The following is a 14,341-nucleotide window of genomic DNA, read 5'->3' as shown; positions in this document are numbered from 1 at the left end:
CGTAGATTATGCCTGATTGCTCTGACCTTTAATCACTGTGTAAAATGGAGAATAATAAAAGTATGAACAAGATATCTCACATGTCTAACTAAAAATTGCAGTTTCAAGCTATCAGCTTTCATCAGTCCAATTAGGTGTATAAATATCATGTAAAGCAGCTATACTGATCTTTATACAGGTCGGTACTTTTAATGTAGTTTTGGTTTGTATATGTAACTTTCCCTGTAAGATGGAATGACTTAGGATGTTTATGTTTCTAAGTAGTTACAATCCTCATGATTTACTCACATTTCGTCATTGTAAATTGTAATATACGAGATATTACCTTACCTTAGGTTAAACACTCCCACACTTTATGTGTTTAAGGTTGGAAGAGGAAAAGGTGTTGTCTGTTACAATTTTAATATAAAGGTTTTTTAACAGCTTGAGTAAGGTATTTAAAAGGCTGAGAAGCGGCGAACAATGCGAAGTGACTACTTAATAAAATGATTAAATGTTTTATTCTTCGTTTCAAATAATAATAAAGAACAAGTGAAAAAGATAGCTTCGGAAAAGAAAAGAATAAGTTAAACCAATATGGCGGCCAGAGACCCGAATACAAACAGTAATTCTGATATCCTTAAGCTAAAAAAGAGTTAAAGGCAATACATTATTTTCGAAAGTACCTGTTGCAACTTCGAAAATAATGTATTGCGCTCGACTCCTTATATGAGGGTCGCGTTATATTGTCAGGGTCATTCCCATTTTTAGTTGGCAAAAGAGTAGCCCAAGATTTGACGGTGGGTGGTGATGACTAGCTGGCTTCCTTCCCTTTAGTCTTACACTGCTAAATTAAGGACGGCTAGCGCAGATAGCTCTTGTGTAGCTTTGCGCGAAATTAAGAACAGAAATCTTACTTTACTTGCCGATTAGCAAATCTCAGAATTATTTGTCAAATTCCGTTATCAGTGGTCAATAAATTAAAAACTGAAATTTGTAGCAGATAAGATGTGATAGCCCAGCAGAGACTCAAATCCCGTCAGTTCTCAATTTTCGTTTGTTGAGGAAATGTCTTAGCATGGAAATATCTTCGCTACAGTTTTAATAGGTTTTCTTTAACTTCTACACTTACGCTAGAGTATTATAATCTTCTTTGTATTATTATATTTAATTAACTAGCTAAGTGGGTGCAAATAGCCCTCGTGTAGCTTCTCACTAAATTCAGAAACAAACAAGCTAAATGGTAGTGTTTATAAATACATAGATATATGCATAAAATGTCAAGACAATTCTGTTACGTTTTCTGTCATAATTCGCTTGAGCAATAGTTTTGCATCAAACGTAGGAGTGATGTATTAGGATGCATCAATTATATCAGCGTAATTAGAATATCGCTAATATCCTTTGAATCACAATACACTGCACAAAACAATTAAAGGATAATTGGAACTTGTAATATCCTAGCAATGAGAAAGTAAAACTACAGGTATAAAGTAACGTTAATCAACGCTCGTTTAATAATTTTGGTAAACCACGTATCTACCAATCAGTCAAGTGAGCGAAATGCAATTGATTGGTCATTTAGCCAACATTCGTAAATGAATATTTGGTAGATCTGGCCTTGAAATTCATGACATTTCACTTCAGTATAGAATAAAGTCATCCCGGATAGTAAAGGCAGCCTGGTACCTATGTTGCATGCGATCCTTATGATGTATTGCATTAATGGTACCATTTCGCAGGAGTTAGAGATCAGTACATCTACTAACACTTGTACTACCCGCACAATATTTAAACTCTCTCGATAGGCATTACGTTTCTGTATAAGAATAGAGATGTTTCCAGATTCTCTCTTCGTAAATATACGACAGATATCTGACGACAGATTCAAGCAGAACTTATCTATTAGAAGAACACGTTTATTGTGTCTGTGACAAGTGGATTTAAAATAGTTAATTGCTTATTCTTCGGTTGGACATATGGGAATAGTATTAGGGGGAATTGTTACTTTAAATAGATGGGGTTGTAGAGGAGCAACTACACATTGAGTTCATTGAATTGATACTATGAATTTCAGACAATCTGCTTTGTACCTTGTTATGTGCGAAATGCACCTCAGAGGACATGTCGTATAAATTGTTCTTTTGTGTAAAGGTTGCTTCTAGCCGCTTGTATACCAACACGGTATCTTATTTACGTCTGCGAACATCTGATTCAGTCTTGAAGCATGTTCATTGCGAGAGAAGTAATCCAAAATCATCATAATGTTGTCATCTACTTGTGTTGGTGATGACAGTCTGTCTAATAGCAGTGTCTTTGTGACTTTATAATTGGTTTTCAAGAGTATCCATAATCTTTTTATATTTTGAGACGTAGCCAGTTCGTAACAACCTACTCTTATTGACCATCTTCTATTCTTCTACGTGTTGTCCACATGCGTTGTCTGAGGTCTAGTCATTGTTAATAACGTGGAAGGTCTTAAACTATATTATTTAACTGAAAATAAAAAGTGAGGCCACTTGATCGTGATATGTCTAACTTGCATAGAAAAAATCTAGGGAAATAATTAAAAATACGTATTACAGAGATTTTTGCTTTATCACAACAAATCTTGACTATCCTTAGCAGTTTGAGACAGTATATCACATCGAAGTAAAACGTGTTAACGTTATAGAAGTTGTAGAAAATAGAATGCAGAAAGAACTATGACAAGGAAGTGGGATTTGACAGAAAGCACAAACATACGCAAAATATACAAATATAAAAAAGTAAAGCTTGGCAGAAAAGAACAAAGATGAAAAATTATAACATTGGCAACGATGTTTACTTTACCAGATCGACACACCTGAGCTAAAACATAGTAAAGGAGTTAAGTTAGAGAGCGTAAGAACTCAGAAGAACGCAATCTTTACTAGCCAATCACTGTCTATGACCAACAGTCGACATAGCAACAGCCCAAAACAAGAGCATGTGAAATTTACCGAACAAAATTTTCAAAATCAATGGGATATATAATCCTAGCCACCTATAACCACACGTTACTAAGCCAATCACCCTTATCAAGTATAAAGTTACAATTCAGTGAAAAACAAACCTAATTTTTAACCCCATTATTTTCTTCTTAGCTATGTAGCAATTGACTATTTCACATGTTCAGAGATACATTTTTCGCACTATTATTAATACAACTGAAATCTTCATCTGTATTGAAGAGTGGATAAAGCGAAGCTTGTTTGCAATCTATTGTAAATGACTAAAGAATAATTTATTTCCCTTCAGTGTGACATTATTTTTAAAAACTTTTAAAGTATTCTCTTAATGAGATGTATTCGTGAAAGAGCAGGAGAAAGAGTGTATGAATTAACATGAATGTATAATTGGATTTGGATACATTATGAAAATACGCTTTGATTTCTCTGATTAATCTTTACGGAAATGCCGTTTATGATGTCTAAAGGATTTCCAGTGTATAAGAAAGCCACCATTTGCAAAGTCTCCAAGGGGGACGAGGAGTAAGCTTCCCACAACGCAAAACTAACACAAAACAATTAATGAGGTTTTATTGGAAGTTTTACAAAGCATAATAATGATACCTTGTTATCGTAGTTGACCTAGTTGCTTAAAACATAGTTGGAAAATACTTCAAATCCTGAAGTACAATATTTTTCCTTATAATTGAACATAAAAGTTAGATTTTTATCCCTAAGTACTAGAAAGTACGTTCAACAGAGCTGATAAGCTCAGGCTTGTATAAAAAGGATAGATTTTGAAAAAAACAACATAAGAACATAAGTCTTTTAATTTAAAATCAAAAGAGAGAAAAAAATCAGGGTTATATTTAAATATTTTTAAGGAACTCATTCTTACATTTTACAAGAATTTCTGGGAGCAGCATAAAAATCGTCATATTATCTGTGGTAACTGAAACGTCTTTGGATATGATTTTGTTTCGATTACCCAAAAAAAGCTGAAGATGTTTCCAGATTCTTAAAGAAATATTTGGAATCCCTCGTAATATATAGAATAAGATCCAGTGTGTTTGTGTCACGAAACTTCTCCTTAACTGTTGATTACACCGACGAAAACACTTTTCAGGGAATTTTCTACAGCGGCCCCCAAATTTGGCATTGGTTTATATTAGAACATATAAATAAGTAGGCTTACTAATTAATATTTATAACTTGGTTAAATAAATTAATTTCCAATATAGCAGCAATTATCAGTAAGAAAGTGCTAAAAAGCAGTTCAGTAATTAAACCTACACTGCAGCAGCCCTGTAATTGTGGGCCATAGGCCCACTAGTTCACTAGTATGGTACTTCTCAAGAATGTCAACGAGAATGCCAACTTTCTTCTCATACTATTGTTGAAAACTTAAGTAGCAGTAACTCAAGTGTAACTTACCAGTGCAGCAACAACACAGTTTTCAGGACACCTGTCATGGTCGACGGCTTAGACTACATAAAAACTCATTTCGTCAAGGTCAAAACCTTCGATTTCATTCACACGAACTAATGAAAAATCATATGGAAAAGTTTGAATCATCAAAAGTCTAATAGATCTTAAGTAACAGTGCTGTGTTTAGGTACTTGACGCTGAGTCTGTGTCATAAACAAACACTTGTGATCCGCTTGTACATATGTATATTTATATATGTTCCGAAACACTGGGGAAGATCGCGCTACACACCCTTATCAAATCTTTCCCTTACACGTGCTCTCGTGACGAGGCACGCGCTGACTGTAGTCTTGAGCAATGTATTGAAAGGTGTCTGCTGAGCGCATTGCACCACGGGAATGATATGAAGAACTATCCACTGCTGGTGGCTTCTGGCCTGTTCCAATGTTCTAGACAAGAGGTAGAAATTCAAAATTAATATTTTTTCAGCTTCACCCTTTTTTAATGAAATGTGGTTTAAATTTCGTTAGGTGGAACAGAGAGCGGAAAAGATCACTTGGAGTTAATTATGTTTTCATAGACATTGCTCAATCGCCAAGAACAATCAAACACGCCATTTGCTAATGTGAGTATAACGTGTCAACGTAGTAACTCAACCAAAATAGAAAATACGTATCTAGCTACTGTACGAACTTAAGTAACTAATCCATGTGACCGATATCGCACTAGCGTCAGCATTGCTTTAGAAGGTGTGCTTCAAATCCTAAGGCCCACTGTAACTCGTATGGAGAAGTAATACAGAGCAGGACATTGATGAAAAATGTCTTAAATCAACTTTTGTTATATAGCTATTACATAAATCGTTACTTTAACCATCCATCTATTTAAAGGTTTGCAAACTCTTCTTTTGTGCAAATTATCTTTAATCCTACTGATAAGATACGCGTAAATAAACATCTCTCTCACATAAAATAATCTACATTAGCCATTCAACCGCATTCTCCAAGAATTACAGTAGACTAATGTTAGTGCAACACAAAGCTACTCGATGGATATCTGCACTCTCTGATTTTAAAGTGATAGACCAGAGAGAAAGTACCCACTCAATACCGCTCACTATCAACTCTTGGGATATTCTTTATCAGCGAATAGTAGAATTGGTCGTAAGATTATAAATCTCCCATACTTGAAAAGAGTGATGGGATTTGAATACGCAACCTACAGATTGCAAGTCGATTACCCTAACCACGAGGCCTCCTCTTATACGAAGAGTCGTTAACATTAGCAGTTGGTATTTATATTGTTTGTTTGTTTGTTTTGAATTTCGCACAAAGCTACTCGAGGGCTATCTACGCTAGCCGTCCTTAGTTTAGCAGTGTAAAACTCGAGGGAAGGCAGCTAGTTATCACCACCCACTGCCAACTCTTTGGCTACTCTTTTACCAACGAATAGTGGGATTGACCGTAATATTATAACGCTCCCACGGCTGAAAGGGCGAGCATGTTTGGCGCGACCGAGATGCGAACCCGCGCCCCTCAGATTACGAGCCGCACGCCTTAACACGCTTGACCATGGTGGGCCCTATTTATATTGTATCATTCCATCCAAATCTGCGGTAGATATTACATGTTCTATTTCCTTTTGTCACACTACCAATGTACAATGTAGCCTTTCTATTCTTTATATCTCTTTTAATGCTCCATATTTTTAAAGATTTGTGTTTGAACAAAAGTAAACGTGTGTTACAACAGAAAACGAACGAAAGTTCTTCTCTCTCTTATGTTACTTTATTCTTTTTTGTTTATACATTTATTTATTTTGTACAATGTTTGATTAATTATCAGTTAAAAACTTAATTATGTTTATTTTTTACTGAATTATTTCTAAAAATGGTTAAATACCAAATCTTTTTCATGTTTCATATAATTATTTCTAATTAAAACATAAATAATATATTTATTTCGACTTGTGTTTAATTATTTAAATTATTATTTCAATGATTGTTTTTAATCAACTTATAGTTGTTCATTTCAAATTATTAATTGAATACTTAACTTGTTCAATTTGCACTTAATTATTTGCAGTTGTTAATTAAAAATACCATCATCTTCAATTTACGTTAAATTATTTGAATGCGTGTTTTGAAAGCAATACCACACCAGGTTATCTGTTGCGTACACCAAGGGGAATCGAACGCCTGGTGTTAGCGATGTAAATCCATAGACTTACCGCTCTCCCATAGCGGAATCAAGTTAATTGTAAATCATGATTCATTTTCCATTATTTTCCTATGAATTCTATTACTTTCCATTGTAAATTTAAGAATTTTTTTACCCGTTTAATATTAAATTGACCAGGCTGGTCTCAAACACTGCACTATGCATTGAAAGATTCGAGCCGCAATATGGCGCTGAACGTTCTTCCATCTTTAAGTTGTGGAGGGGGCGTTCTAGCTGTGATAACCAATCCAGTTATTGCTTTACAAGCATTAGCATAGATAGGAGGTGGGAGAGTATAGTTAACTGCTTGCCCTCCCACTGACCGACAATTCAATTAAAGGGATGGCTATGCCTGAACACTGGGGTCTCCGATTTGGTCATTTGGGTCGCTTATCGTTCAAGTACCGTTGAAGTTGAAAATATCCTTACCACAGCTTATATTAAATTATTTATAGTAATTAAATTTAAACATCTGTCTCATTTCGAATGGAACAAACTTAACTGTTTTGCATATTTCCAACACTATATTCACTTTCACTAACAAGAGTATTAATGGCTTTTTTGCACCTTGAATAGTTTTGGATAGTAGAGAGTTGCAGACTAGCACTTTTTGTAACTTGTTTGTTATTTGAAAGTATACAAAAAGCAGATGATTTAGTGAATGAAATGATACCACTGAATCTTCTGACAGATGACGTAAGCCTTTCAAAGGTTTAATCTCTTTAGATCTCTGAAGAGAATGCTTTGGAAAATATAGAAATCACCCTCCTATAAAATAACATAAAGCTTTAGGCTATCTTTATTAAAGTTTTTCTTATCTTAGTCCAATCGATAAGCCAAAGACAAAAACTTTAGTAATGTTCTCAGTTTAACTTTCTGCATCGATTTAAGAGATAAATTATTTTATGTAGGAAAGCTATTTACTTCAAAATATCTGACCAACTTTGTCTGATCTTAATGTCTAGTGGTAACTGAATTAGTTGTCCTGAATGCTCGTTTATTTTCCCGCTATTTCTTTTTTTGGTGACAAATTACGTGACGTCATTTTGTAAAATAAAAAAAAAAAATCGCCGTTGACGCGTTGTTTTGTTCCATATCCTTTTGTTCAATGGCGTTCTGTTCATAGCTTTATAGTTCGTCTGCCTGGTGTCGGGATTTCTTGGTTCACTTTGTCTGACGTCTTTGTTCACTTTGTCGTTTTATCTTTTCTTTTTCAAGTCTTCGTTTGGCGTCATTTTAGCTGATGACTTATAAAATTGCTCTAATTGACCAGTAAGGTCAAGACACATTGTTGCACGCTGTCCTATATTTTAATTTGTTAAGAAACGAAATTTTCTTTAAAAATCTTTTATACTAAATTTCTAAAGTCTCTACTATTCTGTTCTTTGCTATGAGTGTCAACAATCTGCGATAAACAATTTTGATCGCTTGCTGTAATATTTCGGATATTTAGTTTAAGCTAACCGGCAAGGTTAGAACCCCAAATTTCAGGCTTAACCATCCTTGATTTAGAATTGCTGACCAGAAGAAAAGCAGCATGGTGGATACGTGGGCACTCATAACCAAATGTTGTGATTAACTGGTACAGACAAAACAGCCCTACATACAACTGATGTGCAAAACATGCTTAGCGAAATAGCATGACTCGAATCTTGGATTTCATACTTCGAGGAATCCGATAAATGATATGTTCCACTCCTGTTAGATCAATATATTTGGTGTTTTTTAGTTTTTATGCAACTGAACAGAAAAATAGATGTCTTATTTAATCGAATATTTTTAAATGTTGTCTCAAACACCTGCTTCGTATTTTATTGACCTGACATGGCCAGGTGCTTGGGGTGCTTGATTTGCAAACTGAAGGTGACGGGTTCAAATATGTTTGCATTTTTAGCCGTGAGTGCATTATAAAGTGATGATCAATCCCACTATTCGTTGGTAAAAGAATAGCCTCAAAGTTGGCGGTGGGTAGTGATAACTAGCTCCCTTCCCTATAGTCTTTCGCTGTTAAATTATGGACGGCTAGCGCAGATAGCCCTTGTGTAGTTGTGGGCGAAATTTAGACCAAATTATATCTTATTTTGAAGAAAAGCAAGAGCATTTTCGGCAAATACCAGAATCGTCAGATTTTACATACAATATTTTTTGAGCATTTAAAGCATACCTGAAGTTTATAGATTAACCAAAAATATAGAATAATTCTGTAAGTGAACTAAAACAATTAGACGTAACCGTTTCCTATTGAATAGGTCCTAAGATAGACTGTAAATAGAAGAGTTTGAAATATAGATAACAACTTTATTACTTGAGACATTCCTGTGAATATGAAAATGTTTCTTAACTTGTTTAATTATTGAAACATTTATTCATTAATCAAGAGATTTGTGAAAATCAGAGGACCTTTGTTAATATTAATCATTTATAAATGTTTTATTAATTAGGAAATGTCTATGACGATGAACAGTTTTTTAATTGCTCTCAGTCATAGATTATTTCTTCATTAATTTAAAAATTCCTATACATTTGGAAACTTTTTCTTAACATTTTTAAACATCCTCGATTGTTTCATTAATTGGGAACTTGTTAAGAACTGGGACATTTTCTTAATATTTTTTTAATAATTGAATATTTCTTAATTAACTTGCAAATCTGCGAATCATTTGTTAATGCTCTTGATCATAGATGAGCGTTTCTTTAACTGGAAAATTAAAAAATGAATAATCATTATTCAATAAAATAATAAATGACTTCTTCCTTAATCAGGAAATTCATATGAACAAGGATAACATTCGCAATGTTCTCGATCGTCGATGATATTTCATTAATTGAGAAATTCCTGAGAAACTGGAAATTTTCCTCGATATTCTTAAGTAGAATTATGAATAAATCCGTTCAGGTTTGAAATATACTTCATCACGTTTATGTCACATGAGTTTTGGCCATGCAACTTGGCAAATGGATCTACAAAATAGTTTTCATTATAATAGGCTCTGCTGCAAAGTTTTAATATCAAAACATATTCTACACATGCCTGTTTTCCATAAGCCATCGAGTTTAAGAGGACAACAGCCACCCAGCACCCGTTTATACAGTAGTATTATCATGTAGATATCCATAGGCACTAGATTGGCATGTCTTCGTATGAAATAGCATGGATACCCGTTTCATTCTCTAGTTGCTGCCAGTCATGGCTAGGTAGTTAAGGCGCTCGACTCGTAATCCGAGGGTCTCTGGTTCGAATTCCCGTCACACCAAACATCCTTGCCCTTTCAGGTGTGGGGACGTTATAATGTAACGGTCAATCCCACTATTCGTTGGTAAAAGAGTAGCTCAAGAGTTAGCGGTGGGTGGTGATGACTAGCTACCTTCCCTCTAGTCTCACACTGCTAAATTAGGAACGGCTAGTGCAGATAGCTCTCGTGTAGCTTTGCGCGAAATTTAAAGAAAAACAACTAGTTGTTTAAGCTATATGACGATTGAACAGGTATGTCGGCTAAGTAATCTGTGTACATATGACTTGTATTGCTTTTACAAGTAAAGATCCTTGTTGATTGTGTTGCTTACCATTGCCTACAGCACGTGGATTGCTTCTGTCAATGATCTTTGTGTTCCTGGAGTCTCAGTTGTAAATAGACGCTGCATTTTTGTTACACCGTTTGTGGTACGACTGTTGCGGATATCTTTTTTAGATGGTGCTGATACCCCTTGCTGACCCATATTTATTTGTTTACCAATGCCATTACGTAGAAGAGATATTTCCTTCTTGAAAATTCCAAATCTCCAATCTATCCACGTGCGTTTGATTTAAGTGTATGAACAATTTGCATCAGAAATATCTCTTACTTACCCTTCCTCCAAAGCGAACAGCTTTGAGTAGCCTCATACTACCTGCGTGAAGTCATACAATGTTAAGATGTAGTTATGTTATCTGCCGTTCTACTATGACTTTGTATCTGCTGTGTTTGTCACCTGACTTGCTGATTTGCAAATAGTTTACATATAATATACTTAACACTCTGTATTTAAATGGCATATCATATCAGCGTATAGTAGCTATGTGATTTATACAGTAAATACTCAATACCAGTAACATTAAACGTCTAAGGAGAATATGAGATGTTCAATGCTAGTATCGGTAGGCATCCAAGAAGAATATCAAATATTTTTTACTATAGAGTCAGTATGTTCCCAAGATATTCAGTGCTAGTATCAATATATATCCAAGAAGGATATTAGATTTCCTTTGGCAGTTTGAGTACACATTCAAGGCTTTTCATGGCACTGTCACTATATGTCTAGACACTACGTATTTGTTACAGAATGATATTCACAAATTCCTGGTAACTATGAACGTCAAAAACATAATGACCAAACAGAAAAGGGAACATGAAAAAAAATTAGCGTATTTTTTACGAAAACGAGCGTATTTACTCACTATTTTGAAGAAATGCAAAACTGGAACCAACCACGTTCCATAAAATAAGGAAAACAATTGCATAAATATAAAAGTAGCATTTACATCTAAATATATAATAAACGTTAAAACTATACAAAATATTTGAAATTATTCAGTGAATAGTAATATCTTAAAATGTTTTGATCGACAATTGTTTGTTTGTTTTTGAATTTCGCATAAAGCTACAAAAGCGCTATCTGCGCTAGCCGTTCCTAATTTAGCAGTGTAAGACTAGAGAGAAGGCAGCTAATTATCACCACCCACCGCCAACTCTTGGGCTACTCTTTTACCAACAAATAGAGGGATTAAGCATCAAATTATAACGCCCCCATGGCTGAAAGGGCGAGCATGTTTGGTGACACGGGATTCGAACCCGCGACCCTCAGGTTACAAGTCGAGCGCTTTAACCTGGCCTGATCGACAATAATTTTCATTTTGATTATATATGTATATATACATATATACAGTTATATATATAGAGAGAGAGAATGAGAGAAACGAAAGTTACGATGCAAGCTTGTGTTTGGCACTTTTGTGGCCCTTGATCATTTAAACCAGGTACAAATACCAGTACGAAATTTTGTTTAGGCTTTGCAAAAATTGTCTGAAAGTCTTAAAACACGTTTTATGGGACGTACAATACTTAAAATCCTGCAATAAGTATTTTCACTTTACAGCATAAATATGTTAATAGCGTGGTTTTCGTATAAACCAAACACCTGTAACTTTGAGCAATAAGATTAAACTAATTTCGAAGATAAGAAATAACAAAATTATGCATATTTTGTCTTTTTGTACTAGACAGGATATTAAACCTGAAAACACAGTTATACCTGTTCTAGGTTTTCTGCCCAAAACTTAAATCTAATGTATTTATTTATTTTATTTTGTTTCTATCAAAAGTCGCAAGATCAGTAGGAGGAAATTGTACTTTAAATGTGATATCTGAATTTAAAGTATTAGTTTTGATATGCCTAATCCGTAAGAAAATATTGTTGTTAGTATTTTCATCTATGTTTTTACTGTGTGAAAAGTTTCTGTTACTAATTCTATAAAAAGGTTTTATTTTCAAAACCTTCACATATAATGTATTATTTGGAAAAATCATATGCAGTATAACTTTAATTTCATTTTTTTTAATTTTCAATAATTTTGTTTTGATATTTTCAACATGAGAAGCACCTTACATGACAGATGGCAGTAAGCGGTCAAGCCAGAAACCCCAGAACTTAATGTAGTTGTTTGTATAATTTAGACTGCTGACAAGAAGAACAGCTCTCCTGTGACACAGCGGTATGTCTGCAGAGTCACACCGCTAGAAATCGGGTTTCGATACCCGTGATGAGCAGAGCACAGATAGCCCATTGTGTAGCTTTGTGCTTAATTCAAAACAAAAAGCAAGGTGATCAACCAGTTAGCAACAACTTTCACCTACACAGTTACTCTTACTCAAATAACGAGATTCAATATTACTTTTATAAGCGCCCACAACTGACATATTTATATATTAAGCGTATTAAACAAAAAATTACGTATATAAATATGGGAACAACTAATCCGCCACCAGATACGCCAGTCACGAGACTATGTTTAACTATTCCATTTACTTCACAATTTAAATCTTTAAGATTATCCTCTTTTGTTTCTCTAACAAAAGACCCTGCCATTTATATTTGCTGTAAGATGACAAGCTGTTTTAATACATTGAAAGCTGTTTTCGTGTCTTACAAAATATAACTGGAAGGAGCACATCAAATTCGGTTGTCAGATTTTCGCTCTGCTTTTAAAGTTCTTTTCACTCTAGCGTTGTTTTCTTTTTTACATATTTAAGTGTCTAATTAAACAAGTAAAACTTTAAGCATACGTGTTTCAAATTAAAAGTGTTTTTTCCTTCAATTAGCGTTTGATGAATTCTAAATGTCAAAGCGTTTTCTATTGCAGGACCGTATTATGTTCTCAATCAGGAAAAACTCGTTATCTGTGGTGAGAAACATTGAAAGTAGTTACTGTTTGACAATTTATTAAGATATATATTATATACAAGCAAAACAATTTAGACTAAAATTAAATTTAAAATATTATTAAATATTTTCTTTAAGGATACAATTATGAAATTTAGTAAGATTAAATTAGCTTAGAATGATCTTTTAGAGAAAAGTTTAAACGATTTTAAGAATTTTTACACATCAGATTTATATCTATCCTTATGTTTCTTCTTTTATATTTCTGTGAGAACGACTTCTTTCTTTAAGTTGATTTACACACGTTGTAGACACCATTAGATAAGTGTTAAGTTTACAGACTTACAACGCTATAATTGGGGATTCGATTCTCCACCATAGACAAAGTGAACTACAAAACATCAACAATTAATGCTATATAATTTTGTTTATGTTGTTAAGTGCAATGCTAAACAATAGACTGTATATCTATGCCAATTACATCTAAAATTATAAACCTTTAGACTTATAGCTAACACGTTTAGAGATCCTTCTATACAAAAGCCTACTGTGATATCACAATTTCCAAAGAACTGCACTGCTTGGTTTGGAATTTTTCTTATAGCATTAGAATTTAAAGAAATATACGTCAAACACTGTGTAAACGACATTTTTTAAAGATAATCTTCAGGAAACTTCAAACTAAAATTCTCATGTTTATCCACAGAGTCTTTTTATTTCAACGCAGAAGTAAAATTGTGTATATTGTGCAGTACACTATATTTATTAATTGTATTTCACATGTTTTGCCATACCAGGATAATTTTTTGAGTGACGTTTCTCTATCAGACTCAGTTTTTTAAACAATGATTTACATATTAATAACGCGGTTTGATACAACACTTCTGTGTAAAAATAAGTTTTATTATTTTTCAGTCATTATACCGAATGCTAAAGTGTGAAGAATTAAAAGGCGTCATGCCAAGTCTTCACAGCATTACCAGAAATAAAATATTTAAATTAAAAATATAAACATCAATAATTACATTACAAAACAAAGAATATTACCTTGATGCAGTTGTAGATATGAATCAGTTGATCTCACAGGGATCTCAGTGCGCACGAAAGGATTTAAAGTTATTTGAATCACGAGTCACGGACTAAACTTATCGTTTCACAAACTACTTTAATTTGTCTTGAAATTTTGTTTGTTAAAAGTTGTCTTTAAATTTTCACTATTTCACATAAAGACCTGTGATCAGATTTCATACTAACTTTTTTATATCTTCAGTGAATCGCTTATACGTATTGCACCCAGTACTACTAATCTGGCTGCTAGCCGCACAGAAA

At 33.8% G+C, this 14,341-nt stretch overlaps 1 protein-coding gene across 1 annotated transcript in view; it reads right to left on the bottom strand.

Annotated features, from left to right (window-relative positions):
• The window catches only part of LOC143237006 (fat-like cadherin-related tumor suppressor homolog), a 333,382-nt gene extending 328,683 nt beyond the window's left edge, over window positions 1-4,699 (bottom strand). The window contains exon 1 of the mRNA XM_076475799.1: window positions 4,383-4,699. The gene's annotated coding sequence lies outside the window, so the exon portion shown is untranslated. The remainder of the gene's footprint in view (window positions 1-4,382) is intronic.
• Window positions 4,700-14,341: the final 9,642 nt, after the last annotated feature.

This window comes from Tachypleus tridentatus, chromosome 13 (genome assembly GCF_004210375.1).
Source record: "Tachypleus tridentatus isolate NWPU-2018 chromosome 13, ASM421037v1, whole genome shotgun sequence".
Classification (NCBI taxonomy): Eukaryota; Metazoa; Arthropoda; class Merostomata; order Xiphosura; family Limulidae; genus Tachypleus; species Tachypleus tridentatus.
Note: the sequence above shows the minus strand (reverse complement) of the source record. Positions and strands in the feature narration are given on the sequence as shown.